The sequence below is a fragment of the Drosophila hydei genome, unplaced genomic scaffold (genome assembly GCF_003285905.1).
Source record: "Drosophila hydei strain 15085-1641.00,03,60 unplaced genomic scaffold, DhydRS2 tig00008119-arrow-pilon, whole genome shotgun sequence".
In the NCBI taxonomy this organism is placed as follows: Eukaryota; Metazoa; Arthropoda; class Insecta; order Diptera; family Drosophilidae; genus Drosophila; species Drosophila hydei.
Genome location: NW_022045830.1, coordinates 8,824,463 through 8,839,668, shown reverse-complemented (window position 1 = coordinate 8,839,668; position 15,206 = coordinate 8,824,463). Strand labels below are relative to the sequence as shown.

The window sequence follows — 15,206 nt, the reverse complement described above, 5'->3', positions numbered from 1 at the left end:
GCCGCAGCAACATTTGCAGTTGCTGCAACAACAACCATAAAAACTGTAATGGGAAGTACTCAGCAAATGTTGTTGTTGATGTTGTTGGTGTTGGTGCTGCAAGCACCTGGCAGCTGGCTGCAACAATTGTTGCAGCATGACCATTGACATTTGGCAATTGCATTTGCCTTATATTAATTGAGTTTACAGATTTTTTAATTAAGCTCAACAGTGCCTGGCGGCGGTAAAAGTTAATCCTCACGGCTCAAAATACAATTATCGGCTTATGCTGCGATCTCGGAACTCTACGAGAAAGTGTTTTCAATTTCAGCCAGCCTCTTGGCTAATCTTGCTTTCAATCTGCGTGCTCTGCCCCAAACTAAATTGAATTGTTTGCCAATGTTAATGCTTAAAACTGGTTTTAATGGAATAGGCTCGAACCCAGAACTGAAACTTACTATTTATATATTGTTTAAAACAGTGTATTGGAAAATGTCTATACTATTAAAATTACTTGGCATGTTCTCAATACTAGCAGGGCTTTACCGGCTCTCAATGCGATCTATAGCAAAAGTCGTGATTAGCTTAACAAAAGATTAGGCCGCAACACACTTGAGCCTACAGTGCGTATGCGTGTTAAGTATTCAGACAATTACGCATTGACCAAGTCACTTGGCCTGCACATGGACACGTCCATTGCTGCTTTGGCATTCAAATCATGTGATTGTCTAATGATAAATGCCATAAATAAAAACAGACCAAGACCGAGAGAGTTAGAGTCAGACGCAAGAGGCGACAGGCCAACAATACCGACCTGATACCTAAGGCCATATATATGTTGGGGCTTTTCGTGGCAAGTGTTTAATTATTTAGTGCACAACTGCTAAAAGGCAAGCAAATTAGGCGAATGATTAAAATTGGCACATACAGCGCGACGCACCGCAAAGAATTGGAAAGACTAAAACAGGAAAAAGTTATAAATATCGCTTAGTCTAAACAAATGTTTAGCTTCGCTTTATGAAGCGTAGAAATGTTAATTAAACACTCAAATCAGATGCAATAAACAGCCGAGGATAGGGCTCTATATACTCGCTTAGGTGGCTAACTGGAAAAATGTGGATTGCGGATTATGTAATCTGATTGCCATATTCTATATAAATTAATATTCTTTATGGCTCCGATGGGTGATTGAATTACGACTCACGTTCGTCACAGCAATATCCCCAGATATACATTTATATGAGATTCTTTTAGAGGTATTTGAATTTGAATAAAACTTATTAAATTAGCAGATGAATCGCTATAATTAATTACTTATTTATTATTATTATTATGATGTCTTTTTGAAATAGATATGGTAATCGATATGTTAATAATTCTTAAGGTGCGCCATTTGTTTTACAATAATTGTCAATTGATGATATCATTAGAGGGTATTCGCGAAGTGCCATTGCCATCATTATTATTTTTAGAAACATTCACTAAAGATGTGAGTTTTAGGTTTAGAAACAAATAATAAGCGTCATCAGAATTAAGGGAATATTATATTGTGCACTTAAATAAATTTAATAAATATTAATAAAAACTCGGGAAGAATACACAATTACTGCGAAAACAATTTCCATAATAAACTTAATTAACTGGAAATTTTCGCTTGCTTTATTTAATTTCATTTACATTTAAATGCTTAATTGAACTAATTTAAATTTATTAGAACTCAACTGTTTATATTTTAGCAAAAAATTTACAGATTCAACCCCACTTTTCTAACAAATTATGTCAATTAGATAAGCTCTGATAAATAATCACCTGATGAGTGTAGAGGGCTCTAGGAGTACCGAGCTTTATTCTTAAATTTACAATAGTTTCAAATTAAGCTAAAATCGTTTTCTATCATCTTTGCAATTATTTTAAAAGAATTTAAAAAATGTGCATTCAAAAATGTTAACCTTACGTCAATTTGATTTGGCAAGTCAAAAACGTAGATAATTTAATCGATCAACTGTCGCAGTGATAGAAAGCTCTTTATGCTATCTGGCCATATTTGGGGTCTCACTCAAAATTTAGCGATATTTGTATTTTGTCAAGCAATTAACGCGCATTTGTTGAATTTCGTGTGAAAATTTTCCACTATCTACCAGGCGGCGTATAGGGACAGTATGGCTGGGCCTTTGCAAAGATCAAGAGTCAAATTCTTTGGCCAAGATAAACAGGCAGCCGAAGACAGTCTGTGGCCTGCCTGCTTAGTCATAGCCAGCCAATTGGCCAACACACATGAGCCGCACCGAATTGAATCGACTAAGGCCAGAGCTAAGCCTAAGCAACTGGTAGCCAGCCAGGCAGCGAGCCATTAAGTTGCGAAGTGCGCTTGCAACATGCCAAGAGCCAAATCCATTGCAGCTCCAGCTGTGTTGATATCGCCATGTCAGTCCACTGGCCATTAGCCAAGGTTGTTGAGTTGGTAGCCGGGGCTACTTGCAATTGCCTGATATTTAGAATCGTCGTAGTCGAGTCTGCAGCGATCAGCGAGCCAGCATTAATGCCCTCTTATGGATTGCGCAGACGCCAAAAAATTGGCAAACATGTTGCCAGCAAAATCACATACCCATACATGTAAGTGTATGTGCAAATGTATGTGTGTGTGTGTGTGTATATGTATATGTATACTAACTATGAATGTGCTCTAAACATGCGCCCAGACACCAACAACAACAGACGCCAAGTAAATTGCTTGGGCCCAGCCCGTTTCTGTTTTTCCTTAGCTCTTTTTTTGGTTTCTGTTTTGTTTTTTTTCTGTACTTGTTACGTGAGAAAATTTTTGAAAAGTTTGGATTTTGTTAAGCTATCTGTTGCTGTTGCTGTTGTGCGGGCCAGCTGCCAAAAAATGTGAAACTACTAACCGTTTTTTCGCTTCGTTTTGTTTTTTTTTGCAATTTTATGGCTTTGTTGGCCACCAATTGACGACGTCTGCGGTCGCAATATGGTCTCAGCTCTCTGGCAATTGCATTCGCCTGCCAAACAGAGCCAAACCACACTGTGGCCATGCGGCCGCACCAGGTGAAAACCTTGGCGTGGCTCTAGCGAACGGTGCTCTTGATTATTGAGAGCATTACCTATGGACAGTAAACCCACAACACTTCCGTTTAGAGTGTCCGGCCTAAAACTAAACTTAGCCCTAAATATCCATAGCTAATGAAATTAAAATACTTAGTCAAGCTTTTCTAAGATTTTTAATTGACAAGAAATTCGTTCAAATCTGACTTTCAAATTCTTAAAATGATTTTTATATATTTTTTTTCAATTTAATTTATTTTTATAGCTATAAAATTAAAATTCGCCAGTCAAATATTTTATAGCATTTTGTAACTTAACATTTGATTTCCCCTTTTAAAAAATCTTTCATGTAAATGAGAATGTTTCTGGCCGAATTTTAAGCCCTTAAAGATCAAAGGTCTTACACCGTTAATTCTTAAACAGAGTCAGAGTCAGAATGTAGCTTGTCACTATCTATAATTTGCAGATCTTATAACCATGCCCAACTAGTTGCTTAAATCTTATTCTATTCTTCTAAGTGGAAAATAGAATATTGATGAAGTCTAAGAAAAATATATACTAAGCGTAATTATAATATTCATTATTATCCCAGTATTTGGTTTAAATAAAAGTACGAGTTAAAGGCTTCGAGTGCTACAATATTTTCATTTTCAGTCGCTGTACAAATTATTTTTCAAAATTGTATAATTTATAGCAAAATGTATTTTTAACAAAGCAAAAACCAATTGAGTTTTTTTTTTCATTTGCGCTCTCAAATGTGCATACATTTTTGCTTTGTAATTGCTGCGAGGCGAGCGGAGCCAGAGGAAGAGCATTCAATTCTCTTGGAGACCGGCGAATCCATTGAGTTAGGCGCAGTCCATTGAATTTCAATTAGCGTACAAATTGCTTATGAATTTCAATTGCAATTCCAATTTCAATATGTCAGAGGCTCCGAGTTGAAAGCTCGACTGCAGGCAGCGCGCATGGAACTAATTCGAAGGAAATATTGCCAAATGTACGCACAAAAACCAATTCGCCCCAATAAATATTTTGCAATAATAAAATTTGCCCAAATGCCAAACGTGTGATTCGTGTATTCACATTTGTTGCTGTTTTTGTTGTTACCAAACGTGTGAGGCGCATTAAGTTAATTCATAAAATTTATTTATTAGCCCATTCTAACAAATTACGCAAATAAAGTCAAATGCCCAGCCGCGCAGCTTGAGAAAAGGTGTTTGTGTGTTTTTTTGCTGTTCACTTTTTTACGTTTTGTGGGAACTCGTTTCGATTAACATGTATGCGAGCTGAGCTGCTTTTTTATATTTTATTTAATATAACTTCAAGTTACTCAAATTGTTTGCAATAAATTCATCGAAATTCTTTGTTTTCAATTCGCTTGTTGATTCATGCTCTATGAGCACAGTTGCTGTTTTGACCCATGCTTAATTGAATAACAAGTGAATGTTTTGTTACGTGGCTCGACTATCTGATACCCTGTACAAGCACCACATAGTATTTCTACACGTTTGAGTTCCTTTTTAACGTTGGCTCTACTGAAAAATTCGTTTTTTTTTTTTTGTAAAATTAACTACAAATCTAAGTAGCTGAAAATTGTGATTTTAAGAAATGATAAAGTGCTGTGGAATACTATCATGTATGCTATTTAAATACTTGACTATTCAAAAAATCTAAGAATCTAAGCGTCTAGCTAACAGATGCTTGATTGAAATCAGCTTTGCTTAACATTGGCAAAGACCACAACAAAATTTAAAGTATAAATTAAATATATCTTGTATAAATAAGTATAAGCAAAGAAACAAGTTGAACGCTGTAAAGAAGCTCTTGTAATACAAATTTACGTAACTTGTTTATGCCAGTCTTATGACTGGATGATATAAGCATGTATATTTTTAGATATATATAAATATATATATATATATATATCCCGATTCAAGCACGCACCCAGCTGCACTAAACGCAAATTGGTGTCATGCATGTCAAACGTAATAAAGCGTGCCCATGATTAGCATTGGATGAAGTGCGCAATTCCGCATGGAGCTTATAGAATGCCAAAGTACAGGCCTTTTACATGGGCAAATTAGCGGCACGCTTCGATCTGGCAATTAATAAAAATTACATCAAGTTGCACACAAAAGTTATAAATACAAATCAATTTTAGCGACACACACACACAGAAGCTAAGTGAGGCTAGTACAATCTATATGGAAGATTAGGTAAAAGCCCAGTCATACTGTTACGAGAAACAATAGATTTATAAATACAAACAAAAAAAAAACAATAACAATTTTTAAAATTGTCGTTAGATTTTGTTTTTAGATTTCTTACTACGTTCCGCACATTAAACAGCTTAAATATCGCCACACGAGATGTCGCTTGTTGGCAATTTATTGCCCACAAATTGTTGGTGCAGTTGCAATGCATTTTCATTCGGGGACCCACAGACCCAGTAGCCAAGCTACACAAGTTACGCTGTCTCTTCCTCCCCGCCGAATAATTTTTAGGCAATGAATGAATGCTACACGCAACACATATAACTAAGGAGCAGCTATCCCACTTGTGTGTGGAGAGAGGGGCCTCCTTTCCGTATTGGTTATATGACTCTCAGGTATGCCAGCTCCTCGTTAAGCCAAGCACTTGGGCGTGCAGTGCAGTAGCCATAAAACTAAAGTCACAAATACTTTATTTCATTACAGTTCCAAATCTGGCAGCTTTATAGTAAGTTTCGTTAATTCTAGTTTCTAGTACTTTTCCAAGATTTGGCTAATATAAAAATGTTAAAATATATATAGCGTAAATTCCGCTCATTATACTCGCTAATAATTCATTGGCTTATGATTGAACGAACGAAATAAAAAATACAAATTCAAATTAATTATTACAAATTAACACAAAAAACTTGGCGCACGCGTCCAGTGAATAAACATAAAATAAACAATCAGCAGAACAACAAAATTCACAAACTTATCACCTGAAGCGGTTGTGCGGCTTTTGCTATTTGCTGGCCAATCAAACGAAACGTGCCAAGCGCAGATCCAGATACAAAGGCAGACACAGATACAGATACAAATATACATATACATATACATATACATATACATATACATATACATATACATATACATATACATATACATATACATATACATATACATATACATATACATATACATATACATATACATATACATATACATATACATATACATATACATATACATATACATATACATATACATATACATATACAGATACATTTACAGATACAGATACAGATACGAATAAAGATATAGGCAATGTCTACATTTTATGCTGACGCACATTTGACGCAAATGTCGTGGCTTTTCATTAGAATTTTGAGCTGCCCCCTGCCTCGGCGACCTCTAGATAATTAACAAAGATTGCCAGCTACCGCAGCTGCCAAACAGCTTAGCGAATTCATAATTGCTGCTCCCCGGCGCTATTTGGACTTTTTCTTAGGCCAGCTAGACAGGTCCGAAGTTTGGAGCTTGGGCTTGTGCCAAAACAATTTACAGATCTTTAACTCGGCTCATGTCTCAGCCCGCTTCGGAGTGGTCAGCTCGCTGCCCGTATTCACTTTTACTACAAGAATTTGGACAGTAACTCTCACTGTGCTCAAAATGACATGTCATGTGGATTCAACTACGTGCCCCAGCCAGGTGAAACCGTAACCATGTCCAAGACAATTTCAAATGACATGCTGTGTTCCAGCTCTGAAGCCAAGTGAAATTTAGAACTCTTAACTTTTTCTTAGACATAAACAACAGTTTATCATTATAAGAGTCTAAGACCGATTGCAATTCGTTTTCATTGACCCAAAATGAGAGCATATTATTTATAAACATCATGCTTAAATAAAAACACAAAAAGTCTCCCATCTTTACTTAATCTAACATTGAGATTGGCAAACATTTTCGTCATCAAATCAGCAACAAGCAACACATTTGCATTTATGTTTAGCCATAAATTTCGACTTTAATTGAAAAAGTTTGCGTCATAAACCAAAAATGGAGCCAAAGGCTAGTCAACCAGTTGTTGCTTTATATTTCATCTCTGACAGCTGACGACATTTTGTAATTTATGCAGCAAAAAGAGTTATGGAAAGCTTTGGCTAAATGATGAAGTTGTTTGTCAATTTGTGAATTCTATTGTTCCAGCCAGGTTCAAAGTTCAGCGTTATAAATATAAACATTATATAATATTCGAGTGTTGTTACTGAAATAATTAAACAGTTTGACTGAAACTGCGATGATGGATACTTAACGAGAAGTAAAGTATATTGATTATAATCTGTAATTGCCATTAATTGAAAGGGTGAAAGGGAGTTCTTGAGCTGTGAAGTGAACCAATCACATAATTTTGGCCAAAAAACATCTACAGAATCATCTTTTGTGATAATCCTCATCTTTCATCAACATCAACATCAACAACCTGCAAAGTTGATTCGATTATCACCTTTAATAATGAAAGAACATGTGATGAAGGCCAAATGAGCACACATCGTTGCTCATTAGAAGAGGAAAGTGTATAATAATGATAACAAAAACATTATATAGCGAAAAACAATAGCAATTATTTGCAATGCATGTGCAAGTTTAAGCTATTGTTCAATTTCCGCTTTTTGGTTGACATCAGTTAATCGCTCTCAATGATGCGAAATGCCTGTTTGAGTTGTGCAATAATTTCAGCGTGTGCTTTGAGCTAAAGATTCATCGATGGGACTCAGTCGGGCAAATCATTTGATACTCGCATGCTGCCGCCGACCTCAAATGCTAAAAACAAAACATGCATTAATATTAAAGTCGAACTCGCAAATTACCACAAATTATATTTAACTATGTATATATATTTTTCAACTGGCTCGACTGAAGTTAACGATTTGCATAAGTTCGAACTGAAAAGCGACAAGCGCCACTTAAAAACCTGTGTATAGCTGGCTTTCGACCTCATTTGCCGTGGCTGAGCGATTTAGCCATATCGTCGCAAAAAAAATAACGAAAACCAGTTAAAGGTTGGGGCCAGCGCAGAGTGGGCCAAACACTTTTAGCCAGCATGTGTGTGCAGCAATTAGCTGCATGGACCCAACGGAATCGCAGGCTGCAATTAAAACGCACCAGCTCAGCCGAAAGCTCTAACTAAATGCCGCTTAGCAGTTAAAACTGTTGACCCAGCCGACAAACAACAGTTGTGCGCGCTGGCACTGGAACAGGTGCTGACACCTAATGACGCCCTATGGGAATATTGCACGCTGATCGCCGCTCATTATATAAGAAATAGGCCCCCATCTCTGTGCCGGCTGCTGACCCACATTTAATATTCTAAATGTTGCACAGCTTTGCGTGCCTCTAACGCTAATAGCCCAAGAATTACGAATGGAGTGTGTGTGAGTGGTACCGTTACGCTGAATTCGTCCAAGCAACTAAAAGTTTGAGCTGTGTTTTTGCTCAGCACCTTGAGCTATTCATACATTACTCATTGCACATCCAGAGAATGGTAACTAGCCGAAGCCGAAATGCCCTTGCAAGTGCAGCTAGACTACGGCTTCGTTTTCGATGTTTTGTAATTGTGGAAACTATAAAATAATAAAGTTCTCTAGAACTATATAATAGAACAAAAACTCGATAAGACTTTACTGAACTAAATGTTTGCTGGGCTTGCCAGATGTTGGATAAACAATTGAGTTGTACGTAAGAGAACGTTTTCCACCCATTTAATGGCGTCAGCTATATCATAGAGATATAAATTCCAGATATGAACTGTTTGCTAAACATTGACGTATTTTGCATATAACTCCAGTGACGACAGCGAAAGCTGGGAAGCTTTATCTAAGTACAAAGATCAAGAATGCATATAGAAAGTCTGTTTTATGTCTCTCAACAAAATATAAAATGTTTATAAAATAAATCGTAAAAATATCATAAAATATAATTAAATAATTACCAGGCAAATGGTTGTTGCGGCTGTTGTTGCGTGTCTGCAAAGTAAACAAAAGAAAAATAATATTAAAATATTTGTGTTCGTATTTGTATTTGATGAGCTCTGCGCTCTTTAACATCGATGAAAACATGAATTTTTTGCATTATTTTGATAATGAAAATGTTTCACACGCGTCTTAAATATACTAAATGTTCGAATTAATGCTGCGGGCCGCTTTCTCAAAATAGAAAATGAAAATATATTCATGTGAGATATGTGTGTCTATAATATCTGCAATTATGTGAAGATTTATGGTAAATGAAAACAAACAACGGCCACAGCACAGCTTGAAGTTTGAAGTTTGAAATCAGAAATCAGAAATCAAATAAAACGAAGACTTCATCGAAAGCAATCAGCTGTGAGCAATTGAATTACTCCGCTGGCAGATGCGTCACAGCATCCGAGCCTCTTGGCGAGCCACACAGATACAACATATATGTAGGTTGATTCTTCTTTTTATTTATTTTGTCGCTTTTTTTGCTGCCTGACCATCGAGGCGTCGCATGAATCAAGCAATTGTTCGAGCTTTTATTGCTGCTCGCAGAAGAGATACAAATTCGTAACACACTCGAGATACATTCTCGGAAGTATTTTTATGTTGTGGGCTTGGTAATTGGCTGGGCCAACAGCCGAAAAAACGGGTTAGTAGTCGACCCAACTGAGTGTCAATGGCTGCGCTTAAGCTGCGGCCTCTCATGCAAAGCGCATATCTGTCAGATATATAAATGGGCCCCAGTAAACTTGACTAATTGTTTGCGCCGTGGCCGTGTCGGCTGCTGCGGTATTTTGGCCAATATATTTACACGCAACAGCCAGTCAGTCAGCCAGCCAGCCAGCCAGCTCTAAAAGTCATTTTGGAAAGTTCTGGGTCTGACCTTATTTCCCAGCACAACACCCATCGCACTTTAAGCTTTATTCGGAGCAGGCGACGATAAGGCAGACGACGATGACGACGACGCTTGGTAAATAAAGCAAAGTGTGGCTAATAAGGCACCAGCAGAACAAAACAAAAAAGAAAAAACAGCAGCAGAAACAACAGCATTGTGATACCGCACTTTGCCACTCTCTCAACAATTGTGTAAACAACAGAAAAAACAGCAAACTAAATAACAAAAATAAAAATAAAATCATCCCAAAGGTACTTTCCGCACAGTTAGTCAGCCAGTCTATACAGTAGTTACTTAGTATAGTGCGCCATAACATTCAGTTTAATATGCATATGTTTTATGCACTCTACGGAGACTAATCCAGCGCTGCTGTCTGAGTGCTCGCGATCATTAATTTAATAAACAATCAATGTTGATGCTAATTCGAAATATAATTCATGTGCCATTTGTCGGTAGGGGAGGTCAAGATGGCCAGTAAAACATATTGAAGCCGACTCAGTCTGGGCTACAGAAGAGTCGATATAGTACAAATACCAAATTTCAATGTCGAGCTGCAATACCAAAAGACGGAAAGACCACATGTGCTGTGTGTGACAACAAATATACTTTTCCCACTATGTGAACGTGCGTAGAAATGCTCATACTAATCTTTAAAACACCTTTGAAACCTTTTGAACAAGGATAACGGAAGGGAATGTGGAAATCCCATTCAAAACTCAGTCTAAAGGCACTTAAGGGCATGTTACTTGGCAAGGTATTTACGATTCAATACAAAAGAGCAAAACAGGTATTCAACTACTTTTTGGTTTTAATTTCAATTCTAAATAATATTATTCCTTTGAAGTGTGCCACAGACAGTATGGAAAAGATGATTTAAAAATAAATATTATTCAATTTGTGTGGGGCTTTTGTTAAAGCAGATGGGTGCGACGCTCAACGATTGTAGTGCTCGAGGCAGAAGGCGAATCATCGCTATTTATGCATAATTTTGGAATACTCGTGAGTGCATTGATTCACGAAACTCACTCATAAAACATGTTATGAACATAAAAGCTCAATCAAGTTTATTAGCATATCTTGTAAGCATTCTTTTCAAAGATGACGAACTTTTGACAAATTCATATGACGAATAGTGGATACACTAGCAGGAGCTTATGATGAATAGATTTTTGACAAGTTAAGTTCAGCATAAAGAAGGAAATACACAAGTTCCATCATTGATATATTATGGTATTGAAGGGTTTCATTAAAACACATCGAAATTTTACCCAAGTGTAAATACCCTCTCTGCAGAGTACAGGAAAGCATACAAAGAATTTCATTCACTCTGAGTATTTAGCGTAGGCTGTACCTGTAGCTACTTACATTTGTATCTGTGGCTATATGCATGTCTGTATATGTATCTGTATCTGTTTGTGTATCTACGCATAACTAGCAGCTGGCTGACTGCTCCAGCAAATGCTTCGTTGATAATTTATATGTGTCGTCCGGCCCCCACAATCAAGTTACCAACTCGCCTTTGTTTCTACGCGCATTTTTATAGATAAACTGGGAACTGGGAACTGGCAACTGTGAGCTGGGAACACCACCAGCAAAGAGCAGTCAATTCAGTACGCTTTATTTCCGTTCATGTTGCCCACATCTTTTGATTTTTGGTTTAGACCCAGGTTCGGTCTGTGTCTGCATGCTCTGGCTTTAGAGGCCACCTCACAACCTTACATATGTAATTGCAATTGCTGAGCGACTCACGACGCGACTTCAAGTCGCGCACCTTTTAATTTGTGCGGCATTCCGTACCGATCCCCTCTGCAGCGCCTTATTTTAATGTTGTGAAAAGTTCTAAGACCCCGACGTGAGCGCAACGGAAGTGCGTTCATTATTTTTAATGATTTTATTTAAGGAGCCACCGCAGAGCGAGTCCAACGAGCCTCGACTAACTGCCTGCTACTACCTGCTGCACTGCATGTCCCAAGTTTCCTTGCCCGCCGCCTTTCAATAGTTTTCCCAGGACAGGACAACATTTGCACGCAAGCGGTTTATCCAGATGCTCAGTTTTGCTTTTAGCTCTACATGTGGTGGGTTTTTCGTTTTCGGTTTTGTTATTCTTAGTGGACAGGGAAGTGCGCTGCTGTAATTCCCAGGGACCTCTCAAATTCCGCATCAGCCCCGGAGGCAATTAGTGAGTGCGAGTCATCCATCCATCGATGACTGCTAGCCATTTATGCAAAGTATTTCACAGATAAGAATGGGTACTCAGACTCGATTTGGACGTAAACAAAGCAGCTGATGACTGCAAACAGATTAAATATTTGTAGACTTATGACTTCATTGATCCAACAAATTGACGTGACCTCAGGTAGCTAGAATTGCGGCTTATCTTCAGCTAAGGCTCCCTCTATCCCCTCTCTCTCTCTCTCTGTTGACCTAGCCATGCCCCTTGTTCAATTGGAAGCCCTTAAGCCACGCTGCACATTGACTTCTCTATAATTAAAAGCTGTGTACCTACTGCAACTGCATATTGGCAATTAGCAGCGACTTGCGAGACTTGAGCTAATTTTAATAATTGAATGCAATGGAAAAGTCTACAAGTTGACGGGCTCTACGGAACTGCGCCATGGCTACGTACGTAAATTCATATGTGAATTATATTTATGCATATTTGCGGCATCGCACATTGACATTCAGTCCGACTGTCAGTCAACTTTGACCGCAGCAAATGCATAAGCCGGATAACAATTGTTGAGTTCAACGCGATGCGCTTGAACGTCCCTGACTGGCAAGTGCCCAATTGTGGTGCTCGGTGGGGTTGGGTGGGGCCATATGCTGGGCTGGGCTGAGCTGCCAAGCCACTCACAATTATAAACACAAACAAAACAACAGAGCTACAAAACGTTGCATGACAAGACAACAGCAACAGCAACAGCAACAACAACAACAATTGACAGTTGCATGTTTGCAGTTTCATTTCTTGAGATTTTTTTATAATTCCGCTGACGTTTGACTCACGATATTGCCCAGAGCGCGCTTTAGAGAGCTCGGCATCTGTATGAAGAGATCAGCTACTGGGACTTGATTGTTATGCATCGATTTACATATACAGAAAGCAGCAACTCAAGCTGATAGATGGATAGACAAAAGTCATTCAGTCAGCGATCATCATCAGCATCATTATCATCGTCATCATCATGTTGTTGCTTCTTCATTTGAATCAATTAAACCTGATGCTGGGTGTGTGTGTGTGTGTGCGAGTCAAGCCATACTCATAATCGTATTCATACTAGTTTTCGTTTTTGTTTTTGATTCCCCAGCTACTGCTGCAGTTGATTGATCATTGACTGTATGCCGCGCCTAAAGTCACAAAATTCCATGAATTTTATTATAAAATCAGCTTTTCATAAAGGTCTGTCCCCCGTCTACTATGTCTACTACTCGCACACACAACACAGCACATCAAAGGTCAAAAACACCGCGCACAAGAGAGACCATGTGAAACCAGTTCAACTTCAACTTCAACTTCAACTTCAACTCTAATCCGAATGCACTCCAATTTCGATTTCAGTATTCATTCGAGCTGCAGGTTCTTCTAATTCCTGGATAGCTCTTTTGTGGATTTGTGGCCGTGTTATGTGTTAATATGGCTGTGAAACAGGTCTGGGCTCGGCTTAGAATTGTTTGGCTGTCTAGACCCCAGGAATTAACGGCCATTTTGGTATTTAAGATAATGCTCTAACGCTTTGTTGGAAAATTTTAATTTATTTTCTGATTCTTTTATTTTTTTCCATGTTGTTTTCGTGCTGTAATCTGTGGCATTCATGGAATCTTTGATGGAATTTCGTTTCGTTTAAGCCCTGCCTCATTCTAAGCCTAATAGATTGCCAGCCAGCAGAGTGTAAAGAGCCCACCGCAGGCATCAATAGGCGTTAGTTTAATGGCAGCAATAGGCGCAAATGCAAATGTCAGGGCGCATCGTTAAAGCCATAGCTAATAGCTGGCTCATATATCAGGCCATGATCATATATCAAGCACTGCATAGACAAAGACAGCAAGCCAAGATGCTGGCCCGCCCAGTCCGAAATGCAACGCCTCTTTAGATGTTCGCTCTGTGTGATTTATTCGCTATTTTTTCCGCCGCATATTTAATGAGTAACAACTGCATACAGAGCGCCCGCCTCACTGCCTAGCATTTAGTAATAGTAGACGCTTTTGATGCCATTGTATTTGCGCGGCAATTACAACGAAATTAGCTGAGCTGCAACAAATGTAGATACTCAAATACATATTTGTGCATATACACAGCAAAGGCAAGCGCCCACTCGATCTTCGAGCTGTCCGAAAGAAATGAAAATGGAAATGGAAATGAGAATGGAAACGCTCGTTCGGCTGAGTGCAAGTGGGTAGAATGTTGACTCCAAGTTCGCCTTCATTCACAAATATAACAATGAGAACAAGAAGAACGATGGCAACAACAATCACAATAACAACAACCACAATACAATACAATGCAGTAATAAGCAATAAATGAATATAAAGGTCAAGTTTAAGTGCCGACAATAGACAGAGATAGATGTGGAAAAGTCGAAAGCGAGAGAGAGACACACACAACAGATAAATAAAAATTACGTATACGCAAACAGTGTGTGGGTGTTGTAAGTCGACAACTACTCAAATACAGACGCCAACTGTGAATCGAATGTGGGCTACATTCAAGCAGAAAAAAACAAGTTAAATCCACACGCAAATACTCTTAAATCTAAACTGCGCAACCAATCGAACAGAAGTAGACGAACATGTTAGAAAAGCCAAGCAAACTACAAATTGGGCCAATAGATGTGGTGGAGGCATTATCACAAAACACATGCATATATCAGTCACACTTTATATACACGAGCCCGTGTCCGCCTCGTTATCGCTTAAGCTATTTATCCACCTTTAATTGCTGCCAAATGCAATTAGGCATAAAGCTAATAAGTGTATGCTGTCAGCCCTTTTAATGCCAGGACTGAAGTAATGATATCAAACCAACAAAAAAAACAATTTCATAACTGTAATCAGTAAATTACATATCTGCGTGTGTGTGAGTGTATCCAACGAGTCGTAGATTGATTCATTCATTAAATTGTGACGCTCACTGCACAGCACAAAAAAATGTCTCCCGCGGGTTAGGACCCCCAGAGCTTGGTAAGACTCAGCGACTCTTTGACTCAGCGAACCTTGACCAAGAGCAAGTGGCAATTAAATCTTTATGTACGTGTGTGTGTGTGTCTTATGACTGTGCCACGCCCACCATCC

The 15,206-nt window shown here is 38.4% G+C and overlaps 1 protein-coding gene across 2 annotated transcripts in view; it reads right to left on the bottom strand.

Moving 5' to 3' along the window:
• Window positions 1–15,206, bottom strand: part of LOC111603586 — a 37,874-nt gene that overhangs the window by 10,482 nt on the left and 12,186 nt on the right. For both annotated transcript variants that reach the window (XM_023321241.2, XM_023321242.2), the window contains exon 2: window positions 8,995–9,028. The gene's annotated coding sequence lies outside the window, so the exon portion shown is untranslated. The remainder of the gene's footprint in view (window positions 1–8,994; window positions 9,029–15,206) is intronic.